Source organism: Piliocolobus tephrosceles, chromosome 5 (assembly GCF_002776525.5).
Source record: "Piliocolobus tephrosceles isolate RC106 chromosome 5, ASM277652v3, whole genome shotgun sequence".
Classification (NCBI taxonomy): Eukaryota; Metazoa; Chordata; class Mammalia; order Primates; family Cercopithecidae; genus Piliocolobus; species Piliocolobus tephrosceles.
This window is the reverse complement of record NC_045438.1, coordinates 138,762,213-138,776,020: the sequence shown is the minus strand read 5'-3', so window position 1 is coordinate 138,776,020 and position 13,808 is coordinate 138,762,213. Positions and strand designations below refer to the sequence as shown.

General features: G+C 44.1%; 1 long non-coding RNA gene across 7 annotated transcripts in view; it reads left to right on the top strand.

Moving 5' to 3' along the window:
- The window catches only part of LOC111527834, a 39,374-nt gene extending 26,052 nt beyond the window's left edge, over positions 1-13,322 (top strand). Inside the window, exons 2-6 of one of the 7 annotated variants that reach the window (XR_002726783.2) lie at positions 3,217-3,332; positions 4,509-4,997; positions 6,874-6,946; positions 8,912-9,068; positions 9,993-13,322. This is a non-coding gene — a long non-coding RNA (uncharacterized LOC111527834). Of the gene's footprint in view, positions 1-3,216; positions 3,333-4,508; positions 4,998-6,873 lie in introns of all 7 variants that reach the window. The other 6 variants (XR_003307079.1, XR_002726785.2, XR_003307078.1 and 3 more) reach the window with 6 other exon arrangements.
- The last annotated feature ends 486 nt before the right edge of the window (positions 13,323-13,808 follow it).

Sequence of the window (13,808 nt, the reverse complement as noted above, 5' to 3'; positions counted from 1 at the left end):
TGAAAACAAAGATAAAAACATACAGAATCTTTGGGACACAGCTAAAGCAGTGTTAAGGGAAAACAATAGTGCTAAATGCCCACATCAAAAAGATAGATCTCAACCTAACATCACATGTAGCGGAACTAAGTAAACAAGAGCAAACCAACCCCAAAGCCAGCAGAAGAGAATATCCAAAATCAGAGCTGAACTGAACAAAATGGAGATGAGAAGAACCATGCAAAAGATCAAAGAAAGCAAAAGTTGGTTCTTTGAAAGAATAAATAAAGTTGATAGGCCACTAACTAGACTAATAAACAGAGAGGGGAGAAAATCCAAATAAACACAATCAGGAATGACAAAGGGGACGTTGTCACTGACCACACAAAAATACAAAAAACGCTTGGAGACTATTATGAACACCTCTATGCACACAAACTAGAAAACCCAGAAGAATGGATAAATTCCTGGGAACGTACAACCTCCCAAGATTGAACCAGAAATTGAAACCCTGAACAGACCAATAACAAGTTCCAAAAATTGAATCGGTAATAAAAAGCCTACTAACCAGAAAAAGTCCTGGACCAGATGGATTCAGAGCCAAATTCTACCAGACATGTAAAGAGAAGCTCGTATCATTCCTACTGAAACTATTCCAAAAAAATTGAGAAAGAGGGACGCCTCTCTAACTCAGTCTGTGAGGCCAGCATCATTCCGATACCAGAACCTGGCAGAGACACAACAGAAGAAAAGAACTTCAGACCAATAACCCTGATGAACATATGTGCAAAAATCCTCAACAAAATACTACCAAATGAAATCCAGCAGCACACCAAAAAGCTAATCCATCATGATCAAGTAGGCTTTATCCCTGGAATGCAGAGTTGGCTCAACCTACCCAAATCAATAAATGTGATTCATCACATAAAGAGAACTAAAAACAAAAACCACATGATTACCTTAATAGATGCAGAAAAGGCTTTTGGTAAAATTCAACATTCATTCATGTTAAAAACCCTCAACAAACTAGGTTTGAAGTTACAGTCCTCAAAATAATAAGAGCCATCTCTGACAAACCCAAAGCCAATATAATATTGAATTGGCAAAAGCTAGAAGCATTCTATTTAGGAACTGGAACAAGACAAGGATGCCCAGTCTCAATACTCCTATTCAACATAGTACTGGAAGTTCTATTCAGAGCAGTCAGGTGAGAGAAAGAAAGAAAAGGCATCCAGATAGGAGGGGAGGAAGTCAAATTATCTCTCTTCACAGATAATGATTCTATACCTAGAAAACTCCCATGGTCTCTTCCCGAGGGCTTCTAGATCTGAAAAAGAACGTCAGCAGGGTTTCAGGATACAAAATCAGTTTACAAAAATCTGTAGCATTTCTATACACCAGTAACATCTAAACAGAGAATCATGTGAAGAATGCAGTTTCATTCACAGTAGCCTCAAGAAGAATAAAATACCTAGGCAGGTGAATCACAAGGTCAGGAGTTTGAGACCAGCCTGGCCAACACGGTGAAACCTTGTCTCTACTAAAAATACAAAAATTAGCTGGGCATGGTGGCGGGTGCCTATAATCCCAGCTACTCAAGGCAGGATAATCGTTTGAACCTAGGAAGCAGAGGTTGCAGTGAGCCAAAATCATGCCATTGCACTCCAGCCTGGGTGACAGGGTGAGACTCCATCTCAAAAAAAAAGAAAATGTGGTGTGTATACACCATGGAATAGAATACTACACAACTATAAAGAATGAGATAATGTCCTTTGCAGCAACATGGATGGAGCTGGAGGCCATTATCTTAAGACAATTAATGCAGGAACAGAAAACCAAGTACTATATGTTGTCACTTTTAAATGGGAGCTAAACATTGAATACACATGGACATAAGGGAGCAATAGACACCAGGACCTACTTGAGGGTGGAGGGCGAAAGGAGGGTGAAGACTGAAAAACTACCTTTTGGGTATTATGCTGATGACCTGGGCGACAAAATTATCTGTATACAAAACCCCCATGGCATTGTAGTTTACCCATATAACAAACCTACACATGTACCCCTTGAACCTAAAACAGAAGTTGAATAGTGAAAAAAATTTTTTAAATATATTTTTACTGAGGGAGAAGGGGACTGAGCATGGTGGCTCATACCTATAATCCCAGCACTTCAGAAGATTGAGGCAGGAGGATTGCTTGAGGTCAGGAGTTTGAGACCACCTTAGGGAACATAGACCCCATCCTTACAAAAAATTTTAAACATTAGCAGGTGTGTTGGCATGTGCCCATAGTCCCAGGTACTCGGGAAGATGAGGAGGGAGGATCACTTGAGCCAGGAGTTTGAAGCTGCAGAGAGCTGTGACCATGCCACTGCAGTCCAGCCTGGATGATAGAGCAGAATCGTGTCGAATGAAAAAGAAGGAGAGGAGGCAAAAAATTTTGCCTTGAGCTGGCCCTGCCATTAGAGGAACCCATTAAGAGCAATTTCCTGTTTGGTAAACTCAAAGTTCACTGATAGATGCTGTTATTGTTAGATCACTTTAAAAACTGTACAGTGTGATCCAGCACAGAGCACAGTCTTTCAAAGGAAAGAAAGCTGGATTTAAATTCTGACTCTGCCTCCTAGGGTGTAGCCTTGAACCAAGGACATTCCTTCAACTCTTGCTTTGATCGTAACTAAAATGAAGGATAATCAGTAATGTGAGTATACTGAAAAAAAGGAAAGTACTGAGCATGGTGCTGGCATCCAAGAGAGGCTCAATAACTTTCTTTATTTTTATTTCATAGAATTCATGACCTCAAAGAACATATCTATGAGTGATTTCTGTTAGGGAAACATGTTAACCCTGCCCCAAATACCTAGTGCTTTTAAAAAAATAGTCACATGTCTAATAGTCTATACAAATTCTCTCTTGTCAGGTAGAAGTGAGAGCAAGAGTCTTAACTGCAAACAAATACCCTTGTGAACTCCGAAATACTTCAAACTTTTCATTACAAAGATTTTGTCACAGACAGGGGACATAGCTAGGGGTGTTGGAAACCACACCCACTTCCACCTGAGGGAAAGACAGGATAGTAACTGAGTGACCACTAGATACCCTCTCTCAGAGTTGAAGGGTCCTTAAGCCTGAGAGGTCATTATTGTCATCATCTGTGCCCTGTAATGAGGTATTAGCAGGGGTGATGTGTATTTCTTCCGGACTGGGAATTTAACTGCTGGTTTATGTTCTTCCAGAGCTCCCTCTTTGCCCACTAGCAGGGCAATAGCTGGTGCTGAAAACAGTGGCTGCTTGGCGAGCCTGGATCTCCAAGTGACTCCAAGTGACCCCCTCAGCAACTCCTGATGAACAGGTAGCATGAAAAAGAAACCTTTTTGGTTTATACCAGTGAGATATGGGAGTTGTATATCATTGCAGCATAATCTAGGCTATAGATGATGCAGTACTGCTACATTAGGGTTTTTGATTTCTAGGTCAGGCCCTATGCCTAGGATAGCTTACTGCTGACACACTCTTCAGCCAGTCTCTCAGCTCTGCACAGCACCAGATATGCCAGGATTTTGGCCTTTGACTCAGAGCTCTTTTCTGGAATTCTCTTCTTCATGACCAGAGAATAACTCTGTCTTGCTTTGCTGACAAGAGATATTAATCTAGAAATGGCTATAGTTATAGTTCATACAGGAAATGTATAAAAAAATTGAGCTAATTTAGAGAAGAGAAAATAAAAGGTGGGGAGTTTTAGTTGCATTCAAATCCCTGGTTCCAGTTGTACCTGAGATGCAGTTACATTCTTACTGTTCCTTTAGTTTGCTGAATAACATAATGAATCCCTATGTTGACAAGGTTAAGTTAGATTTCTATCATTTTTCTAGGAATAACATAGTGTGTTTTTATTTGCCCAGATGTTATAGCTCACCTAAAAAAAAAAAACCCTATCTATCCAGGGCTTTTGTTGCCTTTTTTTTTTTTGAGACAGAGTCTCACTCTGTTGCCCAGGCTGGAATGCAGTGGTGCGATCTTGGCCTATTGCAACCTCTGCCTCCGGGGTTCAAGCAGTTCTCCTGCCTCATCATCCCTGGTAGCTGGGACTACAGGCATGCACCACCACACCTAATTTTTGTGTTTTTTGTAGAAACGGGTTTCACCATGTTGACCAGGCTAGTCTCAAACTCCTGACTGAGGTGATCCTCCCGCCTCAGCCTCCCAAAATTCTGGGATTACAGGCATGAGCCACCATGCCTGGCCTATTGCCATTTTCAGTGTTGTGTCCAGTGATGTTTCCTTCACACCTAGAAGTCTTCAGGGGATTTGTATATGGATTGTGAAATCCTCTAGTGACATGGAAGTTTCTATGTCATGCAGAGAGAGAAATTGTGATGTCTGGATGCCTGAGGTTTTTTGGAATGAGGCACTATGCATTTGCAAGTAATTGTAAACTGTATAATCCAGGATTAAAAGATAAACTATTGTTGCATTTAGAACTGTGTTTAGAATACAATAATTTGTTGTTGTTGTTGTTTTGTAATAGGACTGAAACCAATAATAAGGCAAGTCAACCAAAGGTTCTGTGGTATAGACAAGACAACAAAAGGACAGACTACTTGTGGAACCTAGCATTGTTCTTCTGCAGCACTAAGTAACATTTGTGCTCCGTAAGATCTTTGCAAACCACACACAAGAATTGCTGGTCATCCTGCCAATAGATGCTGCTCACAGAACCAAATTTCCTGTGCTGGATTGTCACTCATGGGCTTGAGAGTAGGAGACTGGAGACCAAGGTGGCTAGAATCCAGTTGGGCCTGACGTCTCCCTGTTGAAAGAGCTCCTTGTGGAATGGACAGCACATGGCTCCCGTGGTGGATCTGATAGTGGTACAGCACCAAGTGATTCAGGCCTGCCCCGGGCCATGGCCACAGAAGATGCTCCCAGGGTCCCCCGTGTACTCTAGACACACTGCAGGCCACCTCTCCCAGCAGGTTCCTAGTCATGGGCCCTATCATCATGACTTCTGTCCAAGGTGTGCTCAGAAGTCTCTTCCTTAACACCTGTGACTTTCTGACAGGTGGAGGATGTGGTCAGGAATGGGAAAAGGATTCAGGACGGGAAGAGGAAGGGGTTCAGGATGAAGAGAGATAATCTGTGCCACAGATGCTGGCCCTGCAGTTACCACCCACCTAGTCCATGTACACACATTCTAATCCCCTCCCATTCCTCTACATGCTGCGGCCAGAGAGGCCTTTCTCAAAGTGGAAGTCTAATCCTCACTTCTCTGGTTACAGTGCTGGGCCGTGGATGACTTACAAGTCTTAGCAGGAATTGTCTGCGCACTCCCCGCTCCTGCCTGCTACCTTGTTTCCCTCCAGTCATGAGAGCAAACATGGATTGAGCATTAACAATGTGCCAGGCTTATCCTAAGTCCTTCAGATGTATTCACTCAAACAATCCTCACAACATTCCTGTCACATCTCCTGTTTCGCAGGGAGGGTTCTAAAGCACGCAGTGGGTGAGGAACTTGTCCAGGGTCACACAACTAAGTGGGGATGGAGAAACATCAAATCTAGGTGGTCCAGGTGGTGGCCAGAACCCATCAGCACCTCACTACAGCTGCCTCCAGCTTCTCCCTCTAGGAAATACTCTTCCCTGTCAACTCCTGTTGTCCTCTGGGCTCAGTTGACATGTCATCTCCTCAAGGAGGACATCCTGAGATGCTCCCCGACTAGGGTGGGCACCCACTTCCACACTCCAAATGCATGTCTATTTGACCTGTGTATTGCTGCATCCCCACTGCATGGCAGATAGCAGGCCCCTAATAAGTATGATTTGAGCAAATAAATATAGTTATTCAAAAAATAGGGAGGACTTCTTGTTTCTAGTAATGGTGGACTAGGACATTTGGACCAACCCTCCTGGAGAAAATAGCCATTTATTTTGATGCAATATACCTGGCTATGACTATAGAGATTTCAGATATTTGGAGGGCTACTATGTGAAGATTTATACTTACTCTTGGTGACATAGAGGTTAGAAATTGGTCGTTTCCATAGAGTATGAGAGACACAGAATCGTGCTCATCATAAGGATCTTTTTTAAAAATTAGACTTAATAAAATGGGCTGCTTTGGTAGGTGATGAGTTCTCTGTCACGAAAGAGATTCAGCCACTTGCTCTGAGAAAGCATGGAGAATATTGACACCGTAAGGGTCGACCACCTCATCTCTGAGGCCCCCTCCTCGCTAAGGTTGCCGTTGTACGTGGAACACTGGGCTGAGTGTCAAAGAACTTGGGTTCCACAAGCTGTGTGATCACGGCTGGTTATTTTTGGATCTATTCCTAATATCTGTTAAGCTGACCCATCAGTACTGACCCACTTCACAGAGTTATAAAGGGATTAAATTTGGTATTACATAAAAATTTTTGTTTTGTTTGCTTTTTGTTGTTCTTTTTTTTGTTTTGCTTTTTTCTTTGCATTATGAAGTCCCAAGTCAACTTTTTCCATTCTTTTATTTCTTAAAAAATTGACATCATCATTATAACAACAAAACAATTTTTAAAATAAAATAAAAACCCTGCAACCCCACAATCTAGTACAATAATCATACTTTTTTCTCTCTATTCTCTTTTATTGTGACCAAGGATGACTTTGGGCATTGATGGGAGGAACTATTTCGTTTAACACCCTGCTATCTGAACATGATTCACACTCGGCCTTTCACCACCCCCCAAGTAGCTACACATGATATGATAATAGTATTGGTGGTGGTTTTAGAGAGTTGGAGAGAAAACTGAAGTTGGATTTGGGTAAATGAAAAAAGAGTGGGAATTATGTTTTCTCCATTCTAAAGCCCATAGAGCAATGTTAATTGTTCCCACCCCTCTGCTATTCTGTCTCCTCAGGTACTGTGTGCAGAAATGTGATTGAGATTCAAGTCAGGGCCTCTGCCCTTTTCCCTCCAGAAACAAAACCAAGGTAATTTATCCTGAACACACACGGTGAAAAAAGGAAGGAAGGGAGTGGGGAGAAAAAGTCCAGGTCTTACCTGGGATTCTCTGTCTCCTGCAACATGAAGGGTTTAGCCTGGGAGGAGGTGGTGAGAACTCTGTGACAAAAAAAAGAAGGAAAGAATAGTTTTACCCATGCTGAAGTTAAACCTTCACCTAGAGAAGCAAAAAAAAAAAACAAAACAAAAAAACAAAACACTGTTCCATTTTGTGCCTCCCTTCCTAGAGTTTTAGCCAAAGGTTTAACTAAGTAATTGGTTTTACCATGGCACTCACTCCTCTTATCCTGAGTCTGTTTGCCTCCCTCCCCATCATCCTCCTCACCTCTTTCAGGCAGGGTGGGGATAGCAGCAGGAGGAGATTCTGGGAGCCTGGCAACTCCTGTAAGGACTGCAGGACAGCCCCTCTGTGGGGTGCGTGGTGCCCCATTTGCTGTCCTTCTGAGAAGAAGAATGCACTGCCTTCACTTTACTGTGTTAGAGTCCATCCAGACAGTTCTATCCAAAGAATAGTTTCTTTTTTCCCCAACAGGCAATCAGGAAATGATTCCTTTCCCGACTACTTCTGTCTAGTGCCTGGGAATCTTGAGTCAATCCCTCACTAAGTCAGTGACTAAGGAAATCTCCCCTCTCTGAGCCTCCTAGTTCATGTTGCTTAGGGAACCTGATATTTTCGTGAAATCTGCCTACACATGGGCAACCCAATAACAGAGCTAATGGTGGTGACCAAAGTGAACAAAGAAGTATAGTTGTGTCAGCTTCCTAGTTACCCATGTGGACAAGTCAGCAGGATCAGGACATGAGGAAGAGTAAATGTGAGACAGTCATGTGACTTCTGCGATAATATTCTAGATTTTTAAACCCCGAAATTTTGCTAAAATTTTGGTGAAACCCTGAACTTTCTTCGTTGCATATACTGGGCCCTATCTGTACCGTCATACAACTATCTCACATTAAAGCTATTTTTCTTGAGCACTGATGAGTAAGGTTGGTATGTTTGAGTTCCTCAGATCAACAAAAACTCATTTTCCTGTAAGTCTTATGTTTAGTATTTAAGGAACTAAAACTTAAATACATTGTGTGAAATGGTTGACACTTCACTGATAATGATTTATTGCTTGGATTAATAAATTTTCCAAAAGTTGTCTTATTATGTAGAATATGGTTTGCAACCAGCAGCAGAACCATTAATCTATACTGTGATAATATGCACTATGTATAATTGTTTAAAAGCTTCTACTTAATGATGTAACATGCTGTATTTAATTACACATTTGGCTAAACTGTATACTAATATCTGATGGCATTTTTCCAGTGTGTTGCTTTTTTCAAATACTTTATTGTACAAAGCTGTTCTTAATATTTTTCAAGTTTTTCTCTTTGAATTTTGCTAATGTTTTCCTTGAATTATGAGCACTGACAGAATGTGCTTAGCACTTTTGGCTATTCACACAGCTTTTGAGCATGATTTGCATCCAGTATTGACATTGCTAGCAATAATAAGCCATCTGTGAGTTTTGTCAAAAGTTATTGGGGATTTTTTTAAATTTTAGAAATGCAAATTGTTTCCTTGAACTAACTTATGCAGTTGCAAAGGCATTTCCAGTTGTTACGCTTTTTGTACAATATCAGGTGTTCCAGATTATGATTCATTATTAATGTCATTGCTTCCTTGTTCCCTCTGAGATCCAGAAGATTCATGTTTACAATATTCAGAAACAAAAAGGTGTCCAAAGCTTGTCACTTTATTATTACTGTTCTTAATATTCTGTTTAAGTTTTTGAATTCATAGATATCAAAACACTGCACAATTATGATTTTCACAGGAATAACAACACACCAACAATAAGAACAAAAGAAAAGCAAATAGGCTATCTAAAAGTTTTGACAATATTAGGATAATGATAAATTGACAGTTTTTCTAAATCTCACAGTAAAGAATGTGTAGCAACCCAGCAACACTGCTACCTGTGACCTCAGGCTGCAGCGTCAGCTCTTCCCTGGGTCTCCAGCCTGCCAGTCTAACCTGAAAATTATGTGCTTGCCAGCCCCTACAGTCATGTGAATGAGCTGGCCCAGACTGGTCACCAGGTCAGTTTCTGTGTGACATTAATTCATTCAGTGTTCAGCAGTCTCTTTGGAGCTGAGATGTACCTATCATCTGCCTTTTGGGTGCTCAGGGTGGAGAACCAGAAAAGTATAATCTAATGTGTATCCTCAAAGAGCTAACAATATGGGGTGGTACCCATAGGTCTGGGAACACTTTACTGACTCTGTGAGGCATACCAAGAGACGTCAGAGACCAGTCCCTCCTCAAATGCCAAATGAAATGCAGAGAAATAGTTTGCTCAAGTTCATAGGCCAGATATCCCAGTGGTCAGGGAGTTTCATGAATAAGATGAAACTTTGCATGGAACCTGAGGGATATGTACCATTTGAGTGGGTGAAGAAAATGAAAGAAAGACATTCCAAGCAGCTAGAAGTTAGGAAGCAGCAGGGTATGTGATGGGATTGAGCACAGTGGATTCAGAGGATAGACTGCAGTTCAATAATTTTTAGTAAATATCTCCCAACTGTTTGGCACTATTGGAACAAGTTCTTGAATGCCAAATGAAGGTATAAATCAATGAGAGGCATAATAAAAGCTGAGCAGTGCTTGGCTTTTTATGAGCTGATCCTGACAGGAGCAGCTATTCAACAAAATTGCCAGGTCGTTGTTACATAGTCCCTGCCTTCTAGGGGCTCACTGCCTACTAGGAGAGACCATCTGAAAGTTGGTGCAGTGTGTAACTGTTGGATTGGGAGTTTTGAGCCTGTGAACTGTGGGACCCCAGAGAAGGATGTGACTACTCTAGGCAGAACACTTCTACAGTTTATTAACCTTGAAATTCATTAGAGAATTTTTCAGCAGAGGGTTGGTACTTAAGGTTTGCATTCTGTAGAACCTCAAGGAAAGCTGTACTATGCATAATGTACCCTCTTATGTTAATGTTGTGTACTGTGATCCTGTTTCAGGGACTTGCACTTAGAATCTGTTACAGTGAGCACAGAAGCAGACCTGTGGGCTCATAGTCTTCACCCCCCGACCCATATATACAAGATGAACAGAGCTGTGGAGGTTAAACAACTTGCCTTAACAACACAGTTCATGGTAAAGCCCAAGACTGTACCTGCCTGTCCAGTGCTTTTTCATTTGTATTCTGGAACTAAGCATAGACCACTTCCCAGGCAGAGCTGACAGCAAGTAAAGGAGATCATAATCAGGGGACCAGACAACTTTGTCTAAGTGTGAATGTCACCTAAGGAGCAGCTGTGAGAGCAGAAGGGTGGGGTAGAGGAGCAGACACCCTGAGGGAGAGTCCTTGGGGGTGCGTCTGCCAGACTGACACTGCCTGGCCTGGGCAATGGAGGGGCGGGCAGGAACCACAGGTAGTGGTGGTGTGGCTACTACAGTTACAACTGCCTGTGCTTGGATGTGAACCCTCTGCAATACGCAGTCTCATTCATTGCCCTCTACATTCTACACCGAGTAGAAATGGAAGGCAAATGGGTACTTCACAGAGAGACAAGATCTAAGTGGAGAAGGAATGCATCCTGTGGCTGTGGAGATCCTTGGAGCTTGGAGGGGAAAGCTTGAGCCCCACTGGTAATGACCTCCCACAGCTCCCCAACTCAGCCCTCCCCACGTCCCCATTGGGGGCCAATTCTCCAGATTGGGGGGACTCCCCCATAGCTCATCCATCATAGGGATGTTGGTATCTGCTGTTGGTTGGGTAGGGCCGATGTGCTGAGGATGGCTCCCCCACAAGCAAGAGATGTGGATTTTGGGAGCTTCCCATCTTGCGTCCCTTGGGCAGTGCTACCTGCCCCGTTTTTTTAAGTGTTTGATAAGATGGAACTGCTTCCAGGAGACCACTGGGCTTCTTTTTATGGACTCTTAAAAGTTTCTCACACTTCTGACCTTTCCCACTGGAGATCTGGCAGCTATAAATCTCAGTAACTAACATTTATCTAGAAACACTGACTGGTGGCTTGATAAGAGAAATTTTGAAGAGGTTCTTACTCTGAAGGAGAATGTGTGCATTGAGCTCCAAGGCCCTTTCCCTGGATCCCTGCTAGGCTTAGGCTGGGTTCCCTCAGGCATGCTCCCTGCCTTGCCCTGGCAGCAGCCAAAGCATCAAGAGTTATGGTGCCTTTGCCTTTGTCATTGGAGTAGACACCATTCAACAGGCCTGTGCCTGGGCCCTCTCTGCTTTCTCTTCCACAGAGCCTGCCGGTGCACAGATGAACTCTAGGGTTCTGGGCCCTGTGGAGATCACACTGACCTGGTAACATGATGAAGAGGGACCATAGAGCTTGTGGACACCAGGCCTGCAGGAGATGGAACCTTCTAGAAGGGAGTGGCTGTGGTGGTGCCTTCTGGAGAATAGCAAAGATAAACATGCCATGTACAGCATGAGGGGCTCCTCACCCTGAAATGGGGTAAGGAGATGATGTAAGCAGAGCCACTTCTCAGGGAAAGGAGAGGAGGGGCCCTTCTGGAGATTTTCAGCAGAGGTAGGGCTGAGGCCGGGGGGGTCAGCACCCCTCACCTATCCTTCCCTTCTGAGAGCCAACTTCTGAGCCCACCATCCCTATCAGGGGAATATTTCCCAGCCACAAGTAACCACTGACCTGTAGTCACTGGTGTTGTGGTTGCTGGAGCTGTGATCACTGGGGCTGTAGTTATAGGAGTTGTGTTCAGGAGGAACAAGAGCTCAGATGCAGAATGTTACTCTGGGTTTTCTTATTCTCACCTACGGATGCCTCACCCGAAGCAGTTAAACTCCTGCCCCTTTTCCTTCTGGAGCCCCTGTGGAGACTCCTGTTATGCAGCAAAGCCTGGAAGGGGCCCCTGGCTATGGAGGGGAGGTTGAGCAGCCACAGGTTTGGTCGGAGGAAGGAGACCTTCTGGACTCCCGGATCCTCAATACCCAGGGAAAGCCAGTTCCTGTGGCTGCCCCTGATACTAGGACCTGGATCTCAGTTAGCATTTTTTACTGCTCCTCCATGAGCTTTCAAGCACAGGGCTACATGAGGCTCAGGAACTCCCAGAGTGCTGGGGAAATGGGTCTGTTTCTCATGGGACAAAAATTCTCAGGTCCTTCTCTTTCAGATTCCTAAGTTGCTTACAAGAGATTAAGTGGGAATAAGCCAGTGCTTGAAATGAATTGGCAAGTCTGAAGGGAGTGTGTAATGTGCATGTGTCTCTGTGTGTACATGTAGATGTATAAGCAGGTATAGGCATCTGTATGTATGTAGATTTGTATATATGTGTGTGTTTATAACCATGTATGGGTTTTTGTATATGTATGTGTCTGCACGTTGATGTATATAAGCATAGCATGTGTGGGTGGGTGTGTGTGTATTACTCTGTGACTTCCTCATACTGGCACCACCCTGGCCTTTTCTTGGTTGCCCCCACCCTGTGGGTTGTAAGGGGCAGAACAGCGTTCCACCTGCAGGCATGGAAGAGGGGTCAGGATAAATGTGGGGGAGAGCTGGTCCTCTTCACACTTGGAATAAGGAAACAGGAGCTAAATGGATGGGTCCCTCCCTTTTACAAAATTCTGCATTAATAAAAGTGTCAGTCACTTTCCTAAGGGATTTACAGGAATTAAATCATTTAAACTTCACAAGAGCCCCATGACATAGGGACAACTTTCAACCCCATTTTTCAGACAAGGAAACTGAGGTCAGTAGGAGGTTCGTTGACACTCAGTAGGCTGATTCATGATTCTAAGGGAACAGTCTGACTGCTAAGCCCAAGTAACCACGCTGTCCTGCTGACCCCCATATTTGTCCACTGGCCACCTATGAGTCACCTCCTGTGGGCTCTGACCAGCTTCCTTTTCTTCTCCAGGCACAGAGACTGAACTGGAGTCTATTGCATTTGCCACAGTCCCCATGAGGGCAACTACAGGGAGCTGAGGGGCCTGAAGTTGATAGTGGCAGGAGGCAAATCCCTAGGCAGATAGGGGCAGGTGCCCAGTGAAATCGCACCTTCAAGCCAAAAACAGCCTGAAGCCTGAACACTGGGCTGCTTGTTCTGGATGAAACCCACAACTCAAAGTGAGAATTTCTGTTCCTTTTTGCCCACTCTTTCCCAGTTGGTTCTTTCTGAATAATGCTTTTAAACCAATTGAATGATGCCCTTTCCAGTGCTACCTGTGCCTATAAAAGCCCAAGATTCAGACACACAGAGGGACTCCCTGGCCTTCAGGTTGGGGTAGGAAACCACCCTCGCATCCCCTCTCTGCTGATGGCTGTTTCATTGCTCAATAAAGCTATTCTTTACCCTCTTCACCCTGCAACTGTCAGTGTAACCTCATTTTTCTTGGACAGGGGACAAGAACTGGGAACCCACTGTGGCCCTCTGCCCGCTGAGGGCAGCCACCCCATATGATGGGAAGTGGCAACAGAGCTGACAGAGCTGTTAATGCGTGGGACTAAAAGAGCTAATTAGCATGCTGTAACACCTCCTCGGGGGCTTCAGAGTTGCAGGCACCGCTGCCTGGGCACCACCCTGTAGTACCCCCTCACCTGGATGCCAGGGGGATCCAGCTGCAAGCCCCACATAGAGCCCGCTCCTGTGCTGGAGCTTGGAATGGCTGGCTGGGTGTGCACTTGCTTACTCAGACGCTCCCTCCCATCAGGGGCTGAGCACGCAGTTGTGGCGGCCACAGGATCCACGCTGGAGTGCAAGCCAGGCGTGGCCCAATGGGCCGAGTAAATGGGGCATCTCTTGTGGTGAGCCCCACCCTAGTGAGGCCTGGGGTGGGGTGTGGGGAA